Genomic DNA, 20,678 nt, shown 5'->3' with positions numbered 1-20,678 from the left:
ACATTCATTTAAACCTGAATGCAGAGGCAGAGGATGCCATATTTCTTTTACTTTAACTCAACTTGTAAAGTGTAACGAGAAGACTTTGCCTTTTGTTTTGGTTAAATCATTTAAGCAGACTGTATGTGGCTGTGTGATTAACAGTTTACATTCCTGACACACACAGACACCTTTAGAACCTCATCTGGCTCTACGAGTGCAACATCTAGCGACATGTCCATCAGTCCCGCTGGCCTGTGTGGATGTGCATGACACTATGAGGGTAAAGTGACAAACTTTCACACACACACACACACACACACACACACACACACACACACACACACACACACACACACACACACACACACACACACGGGCATTATGCCACACCACATTTCACTTATGACACTGCTCTTCTGGAGGTGCTGTAACTCAAGCTTGTGCCGCCGCTCTTGTGCGAGATCTTGAGTGTCGTGGCAACCGTCAGGCTTGGTGTCATGGCAACAGGGAAGCTGGATGTCGCTGCCGCTGCGAAACCGACTGTCGTGGCGACGGATGGGGGCGGCTCATTTGGGCATCCGTGCTGAAGCAAGATGTCGACACACTCCTGGCTGCCGGCACTATGAGCCAGAGCCAACGCTGTCTGGCCCTGAGCATCCCTACACCGAACATCGCAGCCATACTGCAGAGGAGAAAATAGTAAAATAAATTTGATTAGATCACGTAATAATCCCATACTCCACACTTGAAGGAAGTGTAGAAAAAAGGACAGCCTGACAGGACTGTTTTCAATTTTGTCAGCAAGATGTGACAAAGTGAGGTTTTGTATCTTGCAGACATATAGATCACCTTCAGTTGTCTGCTGAATCATCTATTTAAACCACATTTTGCTCTTTGCTGAGTGAACTTACTAACAGGTTATAATTTTACCAGTTTTGCATAGCTCCACAAGACAGATTGCTGTGATGAAGAAATTTAAAATCACTACCTATCCAAGTGCCTTCGCTGCATCAACATTCCTGTGCATTTATGATTATATCTACAAACATTTCATCGATAACCTATAGCAGAGTTGCCCAAACCCATGTAAGATTAAAAAAGAGAGAGAGGAAGGGAAACAAACCCAGATTAGAAGCTGTGTCATCACCACATCAGCCTGCTGACAGGCAGCATGCAGGGGAGAGGCAGGCAGCCGCAGAGCTAACAGCGACCTGGAGGAGCGTGCCAGGCTGAGAGGGGCATTAATGTCCTCCTTAGTGCAGTGGGCCAAAAGTAGCAGCAGCTTGGGGAGATTGTGCTCCATCACTGCCAGCAGAAGACGGCCAGATAGAGTGAAGTCTGGGCCCTCACTGGGAGTGGGAGGAGGCAATGGCGCCACAAACAGTTTCTGCTCATATTTGGCTCTAATCCATGATTCACGCTCCTCTCTAGACAAGGAAAGAGAAACAAGTGAGTCATCAACATTTACAGCTGACAGATGACGATGCTGGACTTTCCATTGGACTCAGAGAAACAGCTATGCAGCTCATGCGTCCATACTGTAAAAAAGTATAAGCATAGCAGTAGATAGTGTTCTTTAAAGACGGTATGTCTTTACCGTGTAGCATCAGGTGCTGGTTTACGGTGGCCCATTGTGCGTGCCTCCCATATACTGTTGACCATGTGGTTGCCAATAGCACTGAGAACTAGCGTCAGCTCTCGTGGCAAATCATCCAGGGCCAGAGAGCGAACCCGTGACAGGTGGGTCCCCAAGTTTCTGTGGATCCCAGAACACTCGATGCATATGAGAGCGCCCAGATTCAGACTGGCCCAGGTTGGATCTTGAAGGAGTGTGCACAACAACAAATCAGGCTTCATATGAAACTGCGGATGGACTTCTACCAATTTAATTTGCTGCATGCCACTAAAATGTGCCCGATTGGCAATGCCACGCAACAGAAGAGTCTGAGAAATCCTAGGCTGTAACATGTTGCCAGCATTAAAAAATACTCAGCATTTGATTTAACTTAGATCTGAATAAGTCATCAAATTTCTTCATCTGGCCCTCAAACAATATGAAGCTAATAGCACTGAAAAATACCACACAAAAGCACATATAGATGTTGCACTCACATACCATTATCTTATTTTTATAGGATGTAGATGAATAATTATGTTTTAAAATATGCTATATACCCAATCAAATTTTAAAATTACCATTCTTTGAGCATGGAATGCTATTTTCAGATAGTCAGACAGAGGAGGGTCGAATCCATTTTTCATGGTGATTGTCCACATTTGCTCCAGTGTGAAAACACAAAGAGCTTCAAGTCTGCAGCAAATTATTTTCTCCTCACTCTACACAGATTCTTACACCACCAACAAAAGAGGAATCGGCTCTGATTAAAACTTCCAAACATGAAAATAAACAGAGCAGGGAAATTAGGGATGAAATGGGGGGAAAAAAATGGCAAGCATCACTTACTGGGAGCATCGCAGTCCACGCAGAAATTGTTGCCCTTTGCATTGCGTATCGCCTGCAGAGCCACTGCTTCACTCTGGCTGTTCCTGCGAGCCTGTGAGAAGCAAATAGTAACCAGAATTAATGAACTTGTATGAACTCTCTTTGAACTGCTCCTCTTTAAGTCTCTCTCTAAAAAAAATAAAACAAAACAAAAAACTGTGATGACTGACTGCGGTTGTTGTACTGACAATATCAAATATTAAAAAAAAAAAAAAAACTCAGCTTGGATGTTAAGAAAACATCTCATTAAGCTTGTTTTTCTCAACCAGCTTTGCATCTGCAGGACGTCTGTAATACTTACAACAAAAAACACAGTGAATAACAATATTTTAGTGTTTGTCACTGACAATAAAATGAATGAAAAACTAAATTCTAATGTGTTTCTACAGAGACTGGATGTTTTTCCTCTTGTTTCTTGCCTTGTTTTTGCTGCTCTCACACAGCTGCAGGCTGGCCAGGATCTGGCTCTCGATGGCTTGGACCCAGGAGTCCCTCTCTTCCACACTCTGGGCTTCAAAGTGCCACGTTTGGCCAGTACTCGACACAATGAGGAAGTCAAAGTTATCCTCGTCTGATTAAAGGAAGACATTAACGCAGAGCTGAGATGTTTTTTTTTTTTTAATCAGCTATAGATGTTAAAGCTGTATGCAGAAATTTCAGCAGCAGTTTGTTAGCATTTTGAACTAAAACTTTGTGACCACAATTAGGCGTAAAAGAGCCTTAGTTTTATGTTGGGGATCTGTAGAATGCTAATTGATGAGTAGCTTGACTCCTAATGTGACAGACTGGCATGTGCATAGGGCCAGTGAGAGACTGAGAGACGCGGTGTGACAGATCTATATTACCTGTCTTGCTTACGTTTCTTAAGCTACCAAAGCTTTTGAGCTTCCACATTTTGCGCTTAGCTGCATAAGAGAAGAGAGAAAATATCAGAGAAAAACACAAAGACAGAAGGAAACATTACTGTTCAGTTTGATGTTAACTTAATATTTTTGTAAAACTCATCATCATATGTAGTAACACTACAAATGTGATTATTGCATTTCTCATTAGGAACATCCCCAATGGTGCCTATGGAAGCATATTTGAAGCTTGTCATTGTTTACCATCTGCTTGGCCTGTGGTTGCATCTCCTTTCTGGTTCATGCTTTTCTTTCTGCGATGCTTCTTCCTGTCTGTGAGCGGGGAGGCAGAACCTACGTCTTTGGTAGAGGAAGAGCTCGAGACTCCCTCGACTGCAGAGTCTTGTAAGAAGGAGACAGGATGACAAACGTAAAAGTAAAATGACTGCAAACCGGTTTCCGAAAAAGTAGGACACTGCGTGAATTATAACATAAACAGAATGCAATAGTTAGCAAATTGTTGAAATCCAGTACTTGTACAGAAAATAGTACAAAGACAGCATATCAAATGTTGAAGCTGAGAAGTTTTAATGTTTTTTTTTTTCAACGCATACGCTCATTTTAAATTTGATATCAGCAACACCTTTTTTAAAAAGCTGGTTCAGGGCCATGTTTGCCACCGTGTTGCATCAACTCCTCTTTAACTCCAAAAAAGCTTTTGAGAATTAAGGAAAACTACTGCAGTTTTAACAGAGAAACGTTTTCCCATTCTTGCTTGAAATAGTATTTCAGCTGCTCAATATTTCAGGGCCACATTTTTCGTGTTTTTCCTTTCATAATGTTCCAGATCTTTTCAATAATGCAGGCAGCATCTGAGCTCTTTTGCTTTGGAGCCATGAAGTTGCATTTTGTGCTGAGTGCTTTGGCATTGTCTTGCTGAAAAAAACCAAAAAAAAAAACAAGAAAGTCCCACAAAATGACATCATCTGCATGGCAACAAAACCTGTGTATGTCATTCAGCATAAATTAATCGGGCCAAGTGCACACATTTTGTGCCACACTTTCACAGATGCTGGCTTTTGAACTGTGTGCTGATATTGAGCTGGATGGTCCCTCTTCTCTTTAGCTGGGAGGACGCAGCATCCATGCCATCCAAAAGCAATTTTAAATTGTGATTGGTCAGGCCACAGAATAGTTTTCCAATTTTTCCCAGTCTATCTTAAACGGCCCAGAAAAGGTGGCAGCCTTCCTATTTTTTTTCTTTTACAATGCTTTCTGTGGAGGCAAGTTTAATGACGATGTGTTATTAAGTGTTGATGAACCCATGCAGTGATTCTAATCGGGTGCCACTTGAGGGCTTGAAGAGCACAGCCATGCTGTCTTTGTACCTTTGAATCATTTTCAATTAATTATTGACTTGTACTGACTTTTTTAGTTACATTTTATTCAACATCCCAGTATTTATTTATTTTTTTTTTTGCAATTGCATTGTGCATAGTCTCACATGTTTTTCAGTTAAATGTATGAGCAGTCACTTACTTACCAACGCTTTGAGCATGGTTAGATAGTGTGGAAGGACATCGCTGCACACCTCTGTTACCCCTCAGGAACAGCGCACCGCCCAGCCCCTCCATCTCTTCAACTTGCAGCAGACTGTTCGCACTCACTGGGACTTAATAATAAAGCAGTTTATCAAAACAATAAATGTGAAAATAGACTTCCAACATTTTAAAATGCATTACTGATTTAGTTTCCCACTTCCTTGTGATGCTGCTTTGTAATCTTGCAGGGGTTTTGTAACCCGTTTGCACAAATACTCGACCCCTCCATTTACAACAGATTTTAAATCCCAGGAGCAAGACATGCAAAGCAGTTCTGTAGTGCTCTTTGCTATATATCCACCTTTTTATATCACTGTCTCTATTAATTCTCTATCTATTTTTCACCTCATCACATGGACCCATCTCCACGCAGAAACGTATCAGGGTGGAGACTTAAAATCAGGATTTTCTTAGATAAGACAGACAAAAATACTGTAAACCTTACAGTAACATTAGGAATGACATAAGCCTCTTATTGGACGTGATGTTAGTGCATTGACTTTCATTTATATGAGGTTTATTTAATATAGCATTAGTGTAGCTATTGTGAGGCACCTAAAATTAAATTCTCCTCATCCTATCATTTGTGCAACATAGAAAACATCTTCACCCTCCGCTCCTTGAACATCTTTGACCCGCCCATTAAGTCCAACTGGGGGGCCGCAGGTGGGGACAGCACGAGGCGGTCGCTTTCCCGGCACCTTCACTGTCACTCGCAGCAGGTCCATCTCTTTCCCAGGGGCATTCAGCATGTAGTCCTGCCAAACCAGGCATCAGCCATTATCATCGCACATCAGTCGTGCTTTTAACATCACAATGCTCCGAGGGCTGTGTTAACACAATGACTCACATTGACACTGGAGTGATAGGAGAGTATGCCATCGTTGGACAATGTCACATACTTCTTCTTCCACTCTTTGTTGAGCGAGTTCCCACTGCGCTTCAGCAAGATGCCCTGACGGAGGTGACAAAACAGAAGACTGACAATTTATTGCTAATGTCTCAAGTGTTCATTTCGCACATTTCGGCAGCATAATGAAAGCTGGCTGCCAAAAACACCCACTATCTATTCATCAGGCCAGAATGGGAGATCATAGCACTTCATCACGCCACACGATGAAATTGGCTTCACACATCTCAAGTGACTGCTGGTGAGATGTCCTCTGCTCAGGGTCATCAGATACATCATATTTGTTTCTGTATCAAGTGCAAATCTGTGCCCTACCTGTTTGATGGGAATGGAGCGCCCACTGCCCAGATCTCCCTTAAAATCTGCGCTCCTTCTGTTTGAGTCGCTGCCTCTCCGGCCCTAGAGGAAAGCAATGAGGAGCAAGAACTGCATCAGAGGGAGGAATGGGCAGCTTACTGATAATTAGTATTTATATCTCATAGAGTTTCTGCTGGAAGGTTTCCTCTGACTATAAAAACTTGCTTACAAGTGTGTATTCATAGCAACTGGTTCAGTATAATTGTCATGTAGCTTTACATAAAGCTGCATTAGTCATGAGTGTCTCATCAAATGCTTGCACCTAATATAAAATTGGTCACTTATAGCAACAAACCCACAGAGAATTACCCCCTAATTCTGCAGTTTTCCTCATCTATATATAGTCTGTAAGGCCACTGTTTAGCTTTTCTCACCCCCAGCTTTACTTTTCTGGTTCACCCCAATCAACTTCAGCACCAGACTCAGCTGCTCTGATAAACTACCTACCCTGTGTAAAAAACAAAATCAGTGATTACTTTCTAAATATATGGTGCGTTTAGCAGCTTAAAAGCCAGCAGCTGGAGGAGACCAAACCAGAGTGTAGAATATGATCCATGAGGTAAACATAAGCATTAATGAATAAATTAAAATGTTGAATCAGATACATGAAAATACAGTATATGAGGCGAAAAACATAGTTTGTACAATGTCAGTATTTGGTGAGACCGCCTTTATTCTTCAGCACAGCCTGAACTCTCTGAGGCAGCTTTCTTGTCATTTCTTTAAGTAGTCTTCAGGAACAGTTCTTCAGGCTTCTTGAAGGACATTCGGAGCTCTTATTTGGATGTTTTCTGCCTTTTGTTCTTTTCACTGTCAAGATGATCCCACACTGCTTCACTAATTTTGAGGTCCAGGCTTTGGGGAGGCCGATCCATGACTGATAATGTTTCAATGTACGTTTTACTATCCAGTTACACTTTCACTGCATTGGCAGTGTGTTTGGGATCATTGTCATGCTGAAAAGCTGTTGCCAAGTGTCTGAATCTGTTGCCAATCAGACGCTTTCCAGATGGTACTGAGTGGTGGATCAAAATCTGATGGTACTTTTCTGTGTTCATAATTCCACCACTGGCTGAAATGGAGCCCCAAACCATGACAGAGGCTCCACCATGTTTAAAAGATGCATTTGTATATACTGACAACAATTTGAAAAATGTCAAATCTGGACTCATCACTCCGGAACACCTGTTGCCACTGCTTTTCAGTCCAATTCTTGTTTAATGTGGCATACCTCAGCCTTCGCTCCCTGTTTCTATTCCTTAAGTCACTCTTCCATTGAGACCATTTCTGATGAGGCTTCAGTGAACAGCAGGTGGATCAACTGATGGGCCAGATGCACCTCTCAGGTCCTGTGTGAGGTCTTTGCTAGATTTTCTTTGTTTCTTACGGACATGACTTTCAGACACTGGTCATCTGCTGTAGAGAGTTTTTAAAATCACCTTGTTGGTGCAAAAAAAACCCCTATTTTATGTCATCAAATTGGGATTCAACTAAAAAAATTGAAAACAAATTATGGTTTTTTTGCAGGCTGCTACTAACAGCCTAAAGATGACATTTAAAATGGGTTCTTTGCTAATTTGTCTTTTATGTGTAAAGACAGCACTGGGTCATCCCTTGAGTTAGGTGCCTTTTTATGCTTGAATGATGAAAAGCGAACCAATCCCCTAGACTCCCGTATTAAAATCCCCAGTAGAAATGAATCTGTTTATACAAAACACAGTTTTAGAATCTACAGATGGTTTCCCTGTTTATAACAGCTTTTCCAGAACTGACTTTTTATCATAACTGAAATTTGGATTGAGGCTTAAAGGTATGCATGTGTGCTGACCAGGCCACTAGCTGTCTGCTAGTCTTCAACTCAGCCTCCTCAAGCCACTGACACAGACCTCTCCACTGTATTTATGCTGCTGGTGGCTTTTCATGGAATTATCTGACCAATAATAATGTTTGCTGCATGGTTAATTCCACTAACAGAAGAGCCAATATGAGAGAAATTTTAGTATTTTATTTGTATGTTTGCATCATTTTGCAGTCATTGGATGCAGCTTGCTCCTAGATTTAGCTGATAATTTAGCACTTCACCCTCTAATCCATATATGCTCACTTCAGCTTAATTAGCTGTCTGTATTATATAACTTAAGACCATAAGGATGTACTTGCATTGGGTTTGGTTTGTCCTGCTAAGTGTTTACAGTTCATTTATTAAACATGGAAACCTACTGAAGGGTTGGGTATGAGTAGCAAAAAAGCTGAAGAAAGAAGACAGACAGTAACAAAAGCAAAAAGGGTCTCAAAGCATGTCTGGAGTAATATTCACCGCAAATCTAGTGGTGCGTCTGCGGACGCTACGGACCAAGACAGGCGTAGTGCCATCCTGTTTCTCCCCTCTTAGTGTTCTGCCAATCTCTTTATGACTGATCACAGGAGTGGAGGGAAGTGAGGACGAGTAATCACTGCTCTGCCCACCGTTACTGGCCTAAAGAGAGAGAGAGAGAAAAAAAAGTCAGAAGAGGAGAGGGACGGAGGAGATGAAGTGATAATTGAGCAGAAGGAGCAAATAGCTGAGTCTGATACAACAGCATGCACACTTTAAAAATAGCCTGACAGCAAAATGAAATACAAAATACATAGAAACTAAAGCTAGATGGTATAACTTTGTGTGGATTATTTTAGACAACATGGAACAGGCAACGTTTAAATTTTACCTGTCCTGGAAAGACACCCGACACTGGGGTGGAGCCTCCAGAATGAGTGGGAGAATTAGGAAGCGATTTACAAGAAGCCAGTAGAGCAGCTTGTTTCTTAGCTGCCATGATCTTCTGAGCAGCTGTGGCACAAAACCAAAAAGAAGAAAAAAAACCCCCAAAAAACCCATTAGTCAATATAAATACATAAAATTCATATTTGTACATCCTCTACAGCATTATCTCCCATATGGTTCTGGATCTGACAGAGATACATACCATCAGTGAAGACTCTGTTCACATTGAGGCCGTATGTGGCACAGGTTTCATAGTAAGTGCAGCGCCGCACATCTGAGCAGAGCTGTCTGGCCCTGGCATCATCTATTACTCTGGGGTTGGTGCTGCTGATCTTATCTGGAATAAGCAAAAATCACCCAACTACAACGAGAGTTCATTATACAGGAAGCACACATGCTGAGTGTGAGAGTCTTACCCTGAGTGCCGACAACTATGAAAGCTATCTCAGTAACAGGCCGATGGATTGCAAGCTGGTGATAGATTTTGTAAACTTCCTGGAAGCTGGTCTCATTTTCCAAACTGAAGACCAAGATCACTGCATCCACCCAACTTGCAAACTAAGGAAAGAGAAGAAGAATAGCACTCAAAACACAAGAGAGGGGCAATACTTAATCTTATTCAAAGTAAGTCCACAAACACGTTCAGCTCTGTTCTCCACCCACCTGAGGATCGGGGAGTTCTGTCTCCTCTCTGATTATCAGCAGATGGCTCTGTCCATCAACTAGGACATCCTTAATATACTGACGTCCTGGCAAATATTGGAACACGAAAGATTTCAGAACTTTTACATAACAAATACTTTGACTTTTTAATAAGTAAAATTGCACACAATTATCCGAATGATCCTGGATTGTCTAAATGGAAAGCAGCCAGTATCTGTCTGCTGTAAGAGACTCGAGTGTCTCTCCTTTGGGTTCTTCTCTAATAGTGTTCAGTCTTTAAAGTGCCTGGAGATGACTATTGTTGTGACCTATATTTATATAACTAAACTAGAATTAAACTGAACCAAAGGGAACAAAGTTTTTAATGTCAGTTCTTCTTCGAATGGGTGATGGAAAACAAAAAGAGGACTGTAGATATGAAGGAGATGTTAAACCAACCTTCTGAGTTCTCTAGTGGCAGGTAACTTCCGGTCAAATGTCTGTGGACCAGAGCGGACTTCCCACTGCACAGACCACCCAAAACACCCTGAAGAGCAGACACAGAGAGAGGGAGAAAGGAAAGAGCGAAATCATAAATTCAATATCAAACCCACAAACTGAATTGTAAAAACTATATTCTCATGCTTACCAGATGAAGCTCTTGTACAGTTTGGCTCATTGTCCATTCTTGACTGCTGGTGCATACAACTGAAGGCAAACAGTGACAGCAAAAACAGAGGAAGGTGGGATTCATCAAAAGTTAAACAGAAGCACAGAACTGCAAAAGAAACATAAATATATATACAGAGACTTTTGAAAGAAGATCATTTGCATGGGGGCTGGAGCCCGCTGTCATGGGGCAAGAGGCAGGTTATATCCCGGAGAGGTTGGCAGTCTCTCACAGGGCTAACATGGAGAGGCAGGGAATTTAGGATCACCAATCAACCTAACATTTTAGAGGAAGCCGGAAACTGCATGAATTCATACCCAGGATCATCTTGCTGTAAGGCGATGGCGGTAACCGCTGCATCATTGTATTGCCCCAATAAAAAATATTTTATTTAAAATATAGATTTTTATTTATACATATTCAGACTTCAAAACTAAACCAGGATAAAGACAAGAAACAAACACACACACACACACACACACACACACACACACACACACACACACACACACACACACACACACACACACACACACACACACACACACACACACACACACACAATGTCCCCAAAATGTTTAAAAGCAGTATAACTGCTGGCCAAGTTTGGCATGACTGCCTGTGGACTGAACACAGTGAGCAGTGTCAGTGTCCAAGCCCTCCCTCTGGGCTCAGAGAGGCTGCCGCTCCCCCGACTGCGAGCACCCAGAAAATTAAATCAAGTGTACAAATGTGCAAGTCTATACGAGTTAGTGAGCATGGCAGGTGTCTTTAGTTTACCCTAACATTGTTAAGTCAACTACTTTTCTCCCTCTTATTGTGATTAACTGGCAAAACCAACCTTAACAAGCCATTAATTCTTGCATTCAGCCTCAAAGATTAAAAGAAGAGAGAGAGAAAAAGAAGAGAATTGAGCCAGCTGGGGTGAGATAATTCATTTTATTCCCTGTGCAGTTCCCCTCATTTCATGAATTTTATAGAAGTCAGTGTCAGCTGAAACAAGACCGAGTATGCCACTTGGTGCTCTGTGGTATCAAGAAGATGAAACCTGATTCAAAAGTCTTTTGAAAGAAGATCATTTGCATTAGAAAGTCAAATAACCTAAAATAAAAATGTGAATAGCGAGTGGGTTAAGATTTGAGTCAAATGTAAGTCAAACTGTTTCAGTATTATTTGTAGAATTATCTGTGGTCATGCAGCATTCAGCATTGTAATGGTTTGTAGAGTAATCCTCTAACAGTGGACTCCAGGAACACACAGAATTACTGCACTGGAGATTTTTTCTTGTATAAAAATAATTTGAGGGCTGAATCTGGGTTTACATAATTTATTGAGGTTAGTTTGGATTAGAAGAGACAGAAAGTAAATGGCTCTTTATGAAACTTAACTGATAATAAGCATCATTTTTAAGCTTCGGCAGATGTAAGACTCTAGAGATGAGCACACTAAATCATCTGTCAGGCTTCTAAAGTCTTTAAATTACATTAAAAAAAACATTAACTTTGGTAAAAAAATAACTGTACAGAAAACGAGTTAATTTACTCACCAGTCACTTCAGTATATACATAGTGCTAGTACTGGGTTGGACCCATAATTTGCCTTTAGCTGTCTTAATCCTTCATGGCACTGATTCAACAAGGTGCTGGAAAAATTTCCTCAGAGATTTTGGTCCACACTGACATGATAGCATCACACAGTTGCTGCAGATTTGTTGGCTACACATGCATGATGTGACGCCCCCATTCCAACACATCCCAAAGATGCTCTACAGGATTGAGATCTGTTGTCTGTGGAGGCCATTTGAGTACAGTGAACTCATTGTCATGTTCGAGAAACCAGTTTGAGATTATTTGAGCTTTGTGACATGGTGCGTTAACCTGCTGGAAGCAGAAGATGGGCACACTGTGGTCATCAAGGGATGGACACGGTCAAAAGCAAGCCACACCATTACAACACCCGCAGCAGCCTGAACTGCTGATACAAGGCAGGATAGATCAATGCTTTCATTTTGTTTACATCAAAGGCCATCAGACCAGGCAATGTTTTTCCAGTCTTATATGGTCCAATTTCAGTGAGCCTGTGTGAACTGTAGCCTCAGTTTCCTATTCTTAGCTGACAGGAGTGGCACCCAATGTGGTCTTCTGCTGCTGTAGACCGTGTGCTTCAAGGTTTGACATGTTGTGCATTCAGGGATGCTCTTCTTCATACCTTGGTTGTAATGAGTGGTGAAGTGAGTTACTGCTGCCTTTCTATCAGCTCGAAGCATTTTCGCCATTCTCCTCTGACCTCTGACATCAACACTCAGAGAACCGCCGTTCACTGGATATTTTCTCTTTTTCAGACCGTCCTCTGTAAATCCCGGAGATGGTTGTTTTTTTTGTTCACATTCTGATGCTCGGTTTGAACTTCAGCAGGTCTTCTTGCCCATGTCTACATGACTAAATGCACTGAGTGGCTGCCCTGTGATTGGTTTATTAGATATTTGCGTTAACAAGCGGTTGAGCAGGTGTACCGCGTGTGTGTGTTTGTATTCTGAAGGAGCATACACAACACACCTTCTTTCAATGCAATGTAATTTTTATATTTGCTACATTGACGACACTGCAGAATGATTAAAACCCCCCCAAACAGCTGTTTGTGTCACTTTCCTCTTTGCTTTTCAGCAATATGAACACCCACAAAAAACTTCAGTGACTGAGAATTAATATTGAAAATCATCACAATGACAAATTGTGGTGAGATTATGCCCAGATGTACCTAGTTCATTGGTTACCTGCCTAATCCTGTTTTATTGTGTAATTTTATCACTCGGTGTAGAAAGTGGCTGCTACAGTAATAGGATAAAATAATATTTTTTAGAGAGGACAAATTATATGATAAAATCTCTTTAACCACAGCACAGACAGCAGTTTTAGTGTAGGAGGTAGAGTACCACGGCAACAGTTAAAATTTATTCTTATTCTTATTTTATTTCTCTGTAGCTCAGCCTTTAATTTAATTCTGAGGTCATGGATATATTTCTTTTCCAGACTATAAACAAGGCTAAATCACAAGTCACTTAATCTCAGCAGCAATAGAAATGCAACATTTAGCAGCAATATTATATAATATCCTCCATCAGTTTCAGGGGTTTTGATGTAATAAGACAGATATATGCCCCCAGGCTGAGGAAATGCAATCAAAATAATTTGAAAGACAAAAAATGCTTTTAAAAAAAGAAAATAAGTTATTTACAATACTCTCATTATTAAGAGCTTTCTTTTACCCTTTAAAGGCCTTTACGCTCTACATTACTAAAGCATATCTTTGTAGTGGAAGTGCTCTAATCTGGTTTTATAGCTGGGTTTACTTAGCCTTATCTTTAGCAGAGTTACAGCAAAAGACGTCTCAGTGAATAGACATTCAGTACAGAGACAGAGAGCGACAGACAGCGTCATAAAGGACACCATACACATCTGCAAATATGAAGCTGAACAAACAAGACAAATCCCCTGCAGCGGGGGCACAAACACTCTCATACACTCCGGGTAACACTGTGAAAGTGCTCACAGATGAAGAAACCATATCACCAGAGACAATGACACAGACATTGTTTGCACACACACACACACACACACACACACACACACACACACACACACACACACACACACTCTTAAGCTGTTGAGCTGGGTGGAGCGAGCTGCAGTGTTGTCCCGGTTCTACGGGGACACAGATACTAACTTTAAACCCCCGCGACTCTCCCTCATCCCCATCTTTGGGCAATCCCCCGCGCCCACACTCCCCTCCATCAAGAGCGTCACAACACAGACCAAATAGCACCTCTCACAGCTTGCTGTTGCCATGGCAACTCCATTTTCCAGAAGCCTCCAGCCTGGGTCTCTATACGATAAATGGTCTCTCATGGATACGGCGCTGTGTGTGAGAGGCATGGAGATATGATGTCCACCTGTGCAGCCACCACACTGAAAATACGAAGCTGTGGGTGTCTCTCACATTCTGCCGGTGTTGGCCAATATTTCCTGAATCAAATTGCGATGTTTATCTATCAGCAGAATGCTGACATTTTAAGCTGCAATCACAGACTCATCATTACACAAAGTAACGCTGACAAATGAATGGACTGCATTTGAAGGCTGATTAACTCTATGCACAGAGCAGGAAGTAGCAGGGACCTGCTCCCCTCGCTCCGCCGATGAACACAGCTCTGTGTATCCCAAAGCTTAATTATTCATGTCCCACTTATTCCTGACAAATTATTCAGGGCTTACTCCAATCCTACACACCCTGTCAAAGATGATATTTAAAAAAAATATATATATATATTCATAAACATTAAAAATTGATAAAGTTGCATCATTTTCTTTTATTTCAAAGCCCGCCATTATCATGAAATGTCTTCTGTAGACTGAACACACTTCCGTGTGTTTGATATCCCAAACATCAAGTATATGAGTCAAAGTACTAAAGACACATAACAGCGTTTTCACATAAAATGCAGCTTTGCTCTAACGGCCATGGCTTTAGCGAGGTTTACCAAGGAGGAACAGTTTGTACACTTCTGAAAACACTTTAAAAATCTCTCTGTAGCTCTCCCCTTCTTTTAGTAAGTTTGCTGTATTTCTCCCCCCCTTGCCATAGGTTTATTCATTTAGAGTGACCTAATATTCTAACCACCTCTCCATCAGATATCCTGCAGGCCTGGGAGATAGTTAACATCAGAACCAGCTTCTATTTTTAACAAAGATATTATCTTGACATTTGCTTTTTCACTGCAAACCCGATCATCATTAACAGGCTCTGAATAAACGTTATTTTCATTATCAATTGTCTTCCTTAAAAGATGATCGGTCTGTAAAATAATCACAAAACAATTAAAATGAATAAGAAGGTAATATTTTTAAAAATACTTATTTGGTCACAAAGCCCCCAAACACACAGAGAACAACAAATAACACATATGCAGTGACTGAAACAGAGAATACTGGGGATTAGTATTTAACATGACTGAAGCAATACCTATGAGAATAGTTCATTTTAATCAGTTAGTTTATCTTTGGGCAGCAAGCTCTCTGTTATGAGCACTAATTCATTACTGTATCTGAGCTATGGCTTACCCACTTGTGCCACGAAGAAGTGAATTGATTGAATATTGAAAGGACACATCCCACTTAACCTTAAAAACAAATACTCAACATCCATACTAATATTTGCTCAGGTAGTGTGTGTGTGTGTGTGTGTGTGTGTGTGTGTGTGTGTGTGTGTGTGTGTGTGTGTGTGTGTGTGTGTGTGTGTGTGTGTCATCATCATTCTCTTTTTTCTTCTAATTCTGATAAAGCTTCTCAAATGAATCTTGTTTCATTAGATATGATTATAATTTCTTCTTCTTCTTTTGGCTGCTCCCTTTAGGGGTCACCACAGTGGATCATTGGCCTCCATCTCACCCCCTATCCCCAGCATCCTCCTCTGTCACAACAACCCTCTGCCTGTCCTTTGTCTCTACATGCATGAATCTCCTCTCTGGTCTTTTTCTTTTCCTTCTGCCTGGCAGATCCATATTCAACATCTTTTGTCCGATACCGCTTTTCTGCACATGTCCAAACCATCTCAGCCTTGCCTCTCTAACTTTGTCTCCAGAATGCTCAGCCTCAGCTGTCACTGTGATGTAGTCTAATCCTGTCTCTCCTGGTCACTCCCAACAAAAATCTCCGCATCTTCAACTCTGCCTCCTCCAGCTCTGCCTCCTGTCTTTTGGATATGATTATGACCACATTTTTTTTTATTATTAATAGACCCTAAATCTAATTTCAAATATACAGAGAGTCCACAAATAAGTGCAATTGTGTCATCAAATCTCTAAACTGGAAAGGTTACCTATTAGCTGTTAGGAATTTAAACATTCTCAGCCCTTCAGATATTACCTACCACGTCACAAACACTGACACCGCTCACCTGTAAAGGGATGACATGGTTCATGTTAACTTCTATTTATTTTTGCACAAGTCATCAATTTCCCCAGAGAAAAGTGCACAGAAAACAATTACAGAAGACATTTCACACAAATCGTTAAGCCAAGCTCAAGTAATGATAATGCATTTTTTTCATTATAGCTGCATCTGTGCGCAACTTCCAGTAAGTGCCTCACATAAATTAAACGTGTGAATAAATAAATGAGCGCATTTGCGCATGACTACATGGGGGCGGATTTTTTTGAGGGGTTTAGCTCCACACAGCTCCATAGAAGGCAATATACATGGTAATAAATACGTGACCCCACTTAATCACACAGAATGAAACCATCATCTTAATTGCTTAATTAAACCCGAGGGACTGCTGATGGGTGAACTAAACAAAACATGTGTGGCGGGATTTTCTGCCACTTTTACATCCGTCAGTGTCATTTATTTTAGCCATGTGCAGCAAACTCTAAAAGGCTAATTTGGGTCTGGCTCTGTAGAAAGTCAAGATGAATGAGAGTAATAAATAAACCAGTCACCTGTTTACAGCCTGCATTTACTTTTGTGTGAAGACACAGTCGATTCATGAGGGGGCCTTACCTTCCTCTTCACTCGAGCCCCTCTCCACAGGTGGATACAGGGGAGGTGTAGTGTTGACACCGGTTGGCACAGCTGTACTTTTGGTAAAAATCCCACTAATGAACTTGAGCATCTTGCGATCACGAGGAGGAGCACGCTGGACTGTTCCTCCCTGTCCCTCTTTTCCCTTCTTCAGGTCCTCAGAGAGGGAATGTAGGTCGCTGTTGTCCAGGGTACGACTTGTAGGTTTTCTTGGAGGCCTGCACATGTCAGTAGAAGGAGGTCCAGGTAAGGAAACGGAAACCGTCTTGAATCGCTCCCCCTGAGGACTGTCCCGGGTCATTATGCCTGAATATCCTCCACTGATGGGAGCTCCAGGACGGATGAGTGTCCCCCTGCCATCGCTGTCGGCCCAGGACGCCCTATAAGGCCCCATGGTTGTAGCTGCCGTTAAGGGGGACTGGTCCCCAAAGCGGTTATCCCTTCTGTCCAAAGTCTTTGCAGAGTGATACAAGCTTGTGTTGGTCTCTCTGAGCTCCCTCCAGCATGCAGAGTTACCTCCTGCATGCGATCTCATCAAGACATCAGGACGTGGGCTGACCTGTGATGGGACGGAAAAGGGGAGGCTGCAACGTGAGCGACTGCTCAAGTCTGCTCCATTTTCACCCTTTAAGAAAAGCATGGGGGGCTCCCGGTAGAACTCTGTCTTAGGGCGCAAGGCATCTGAGCGAAGTCTCTCTCGGCGCACAGTTTCCTCTGTGGTAGTTCCTCCATATACTTTAACCATTTGCTTGACAGGTGGATGTACAAAAGAAGTGTCTTTGCTCTTACCAACTGATACAATGTCTTTTTGGTGTCCATCCCTCCTCTCAGGCTTCTCTCTGTTCTCACTGGGGCTGCCATACTTGACCTGCACCTGTTCCACTTCCTCTTCTACTTGTGTGCTTTCTTTTTCTACCACTTCCACACATGCAGGTTCTTCCTCAGGAGCAACATTCAGCTCCTCCTTCTCCTCCTCCTCCTCCTTCTTAGGGCTCCCTTCCCCCTCTGGAAGAGCCTCCGTCTGGCTCCCTGCTACATCCTCTGGCAAAGCCTCAACCTTCACCAGAGTGAGGGAAATGAGGTAGGTGGTGCGTCTCTGTGGGTTGCCTGCTTTGCTCATTGGGACAGCAGACCTCAGCGTAGTGGCACCTGCTCTCTGACCTCAAAAGACCTGCACACCTCGTTCATGGCAACCAGGATGAGACTGAAGAACAGAAGAAAAAAAAAAGTCAAATACGGACCTGATCACATGATGTGTAGCTGATTTTGTCTGATGTCAGGCTAATGCACTTGACAGCAGTCCAAGTTTGCTTTTAAAACCTTAATTAAAAACAGGAAGTCAGTAATGAAAAATAGAGGAACACTGTGAATTGCAAATTTCTAGAATATATTCCAAATGTTGACCCACTGGTGAAACAAGTCTAGACTGTTTTTTTTTTTAATGCATCCATTAATCCTCTTCAATGCACACCACTACTACTGGTCTCTACCACTGATTCATTCATAATCCTTCCCCCTCTCTGCCTTGCTTTCCATCTTAAACTCATTTATTCAGTACAAATCTGACATGGAGACACATGGATAGATCTAAATGAGGGATTCTACGGAGTAGGTGTCTCTGCGTCCGATTTCAGCCTGGAATTATGCAACAGTCTATACATTCATGATTGATCCATTTCTTGAACAGGGCTAATATTAATACAAGCTGTATAATGCCACCTTACTACAGTATTTGTCTCAGCTTTCACATCATACCTTCTTTTTTTTTCTCTCCCCACTGAAGAGTATCCATTCACGGCTCCACGTATATTTGATCTGAAGAAGAATTCATCCTGCCACCAGATTACCACTCAAATCAAATGGCACATCAAACAAGGCTGACAGAAAAGAGCTCCAACTGAAGATGAAAACAGGTGAAAGGGAACAACAAAATGGAAAATCATTCACTTGTCACGAAGCGTCTGGCAGCTGGAACCTCCGTTCGACAATGTCATGCATAAAATTATGTATGCACACTGTGAGGGTCACAGAGAGATGCTGAAAAAACATCTGTTGTTATGTCTCCAGAAAATCTAAAAAAAAAAAAAAAAAAAAAAGGAGAAGAAAGAGAGGGAGAGGGGGATAAAGTAGCCCGATTTCCACAACCCAAGCAATGCTTTCCTGTGCATGTATGCCTCCTCTGGAGAACAGCTCCTCTCGGTCACTGCATCCTCTCCTCCGAGTGCCTCATCCAATTAGCAAGTCAATAAAATGTGTCTGTGAGGCAGAGGAAGCCCACCAGCTCACCACAGCCCCTCCTCCTATTTTTTTTTTTTCCTCCTCTTCTCACTGCCACAGAGCTGTGCAGCCCCCCTGCTTACCCGCCGTTAGCCTGCCGCACAACCACATCCACGCTGGATGCAGCTCAGGCAATCAGGCTGGGAATGAGCAGCTTGCTGTGAGGCGGTGGTGGTCCTTGCCCACCTTCATCACATTTTTTTTATCTGTGCCGACACACACACACACGCACAAAAAGAAGAGACAGGAAGGAGAGAAAAAAACAAAAAGAAAAACTCTTCTCCTGCCAATGCATCTGCTCTGTCTCTAGCTCTTTCTCTCCGCTCTCCTTGTGAGCAGCTCCTGCCTCACTGCATGTTCCCTTTGAGTGAGAAAGTAAGGATGTACAGGATGGATCATTTCTAAAAAAAAAAAAAAAAAAAAGAAAAAGAAAAAAAAGAAAAAAGAGAAAATATTAAATAGGAGAAAAATGTTTAGGGAGGGAAGCTTGATATGGTAAACTCTTACTGAACTGCAGGAGAAACTGAGAGAAAACAGCAGATGATGCTGATGTTGATGAGGGGTTAGATGCAAGAGGATATACAAGACATAGAAGAAACTAAATAGTACTTTGGAGATAAATTGTGCAAAAAAAAAAATTATTGAAAATATTTATTTGGACACTACACAACCTTCAGGTAGACATCCTCCCTTTAACTCATTAACATCCACAACATGACTCAGTCATGTTGAGTCACTCTTACAGTTAAATTGAGACCCTCAAACCTTAATGGCTCAATCAAAAACACAAGATTGAACCATAAAACTGATGGGCATCTCTCACTTAGGTTAAAGTTAAAGGTTACTAGACATCCTTTTAAGATGCTTAGTAAACATATTCCGTGTTATTAAGACTGCTAAAGTGTCAACATTAGCATCATAAATGCACCTAGAGTTAATTATAAGAGAAAAATCGACCTTTTATAGACAGTTTAAGAGCAATAATAAAGATATTGAGTTTCTTGTAGCTGTTTGTAACAGCATTGCAAGCACATACATTGCATTGCAAGCACCTTTTTTTGCTTATTTCTTTTGCTGTACATGCTTCATAATTCCCTTAATAACAGTTCACTTTGCGTTTTGAAGCTCCTCTATCTGCGATTAGCTCTCCGTGAGTTCATGGTCGGCAAAATGTAAAATAAAGTAAGAGTCAAAAATACCTATTACTTGTATACATATCAGATATTATAACTGTGCCAGTCACTGTGCTATTTTCAGATACCTGTTTAATTTTCGGGCTTTTAGAACGCTCTCTCTGCGGCCGCGGGTGGTTGCCATTCAGGTGGAAATCATGGAAAGTTAAAAACCACATTTAAAAAGCAGAACAGTGTTTAATATGTGTTTTTGTGTGTTACTGCCAAAACATTGCATTTATATGTCATTATTTCATTCACATTTTCAGCCTTGGTAACATTTACAGCTTTCAGCTGATAATGGGGGAGCTGCAAGCGCAACAGCACATAAGTGCACAGTTAACTACTAATATATATGTGTTAACCTAACCAGATTAACATAG

At 41.6% G+C, this 20,678-nt stretch overlaps 1 pseudogene; it reads right to left on the bottom strand.

Annotated features, from left to right (window-relative positions):
• Positions 1 to 211: 211 nt before the first annotated feature.
• LOC115780493 (arf-GAP with GTPase, ANK repeat and PH domain-containing protein 1-like) lies at positions 212 to 18,739 on the bottom strand (annotated as a pseudogene).
• Between the last annotated feature and the right edge of the window lie 1,939 nt (positions 18,740 to 20,678).

Source organism: Archocentrus centrarchus, chromosome 5, assembly GCF_007364275.1.
Source record: "Archocentrus centrarchus isolate MPI-CPG fArcCen1 chromosome 5, fArcCen1, whole genome shotgun sequence".
Classification (NCBI taxonomy): domain Eukaryota; kingdom Metazoa; phylum Chordata; class Actinopteri; order Cichliformes; family Cichlidae; genus Archocentrus; species Archocentrus centrarchus.
Note: the sequence above shows the minus strand (reverse complement) of the source record. Positions and strands in the feature narration are given on the sequence as shown.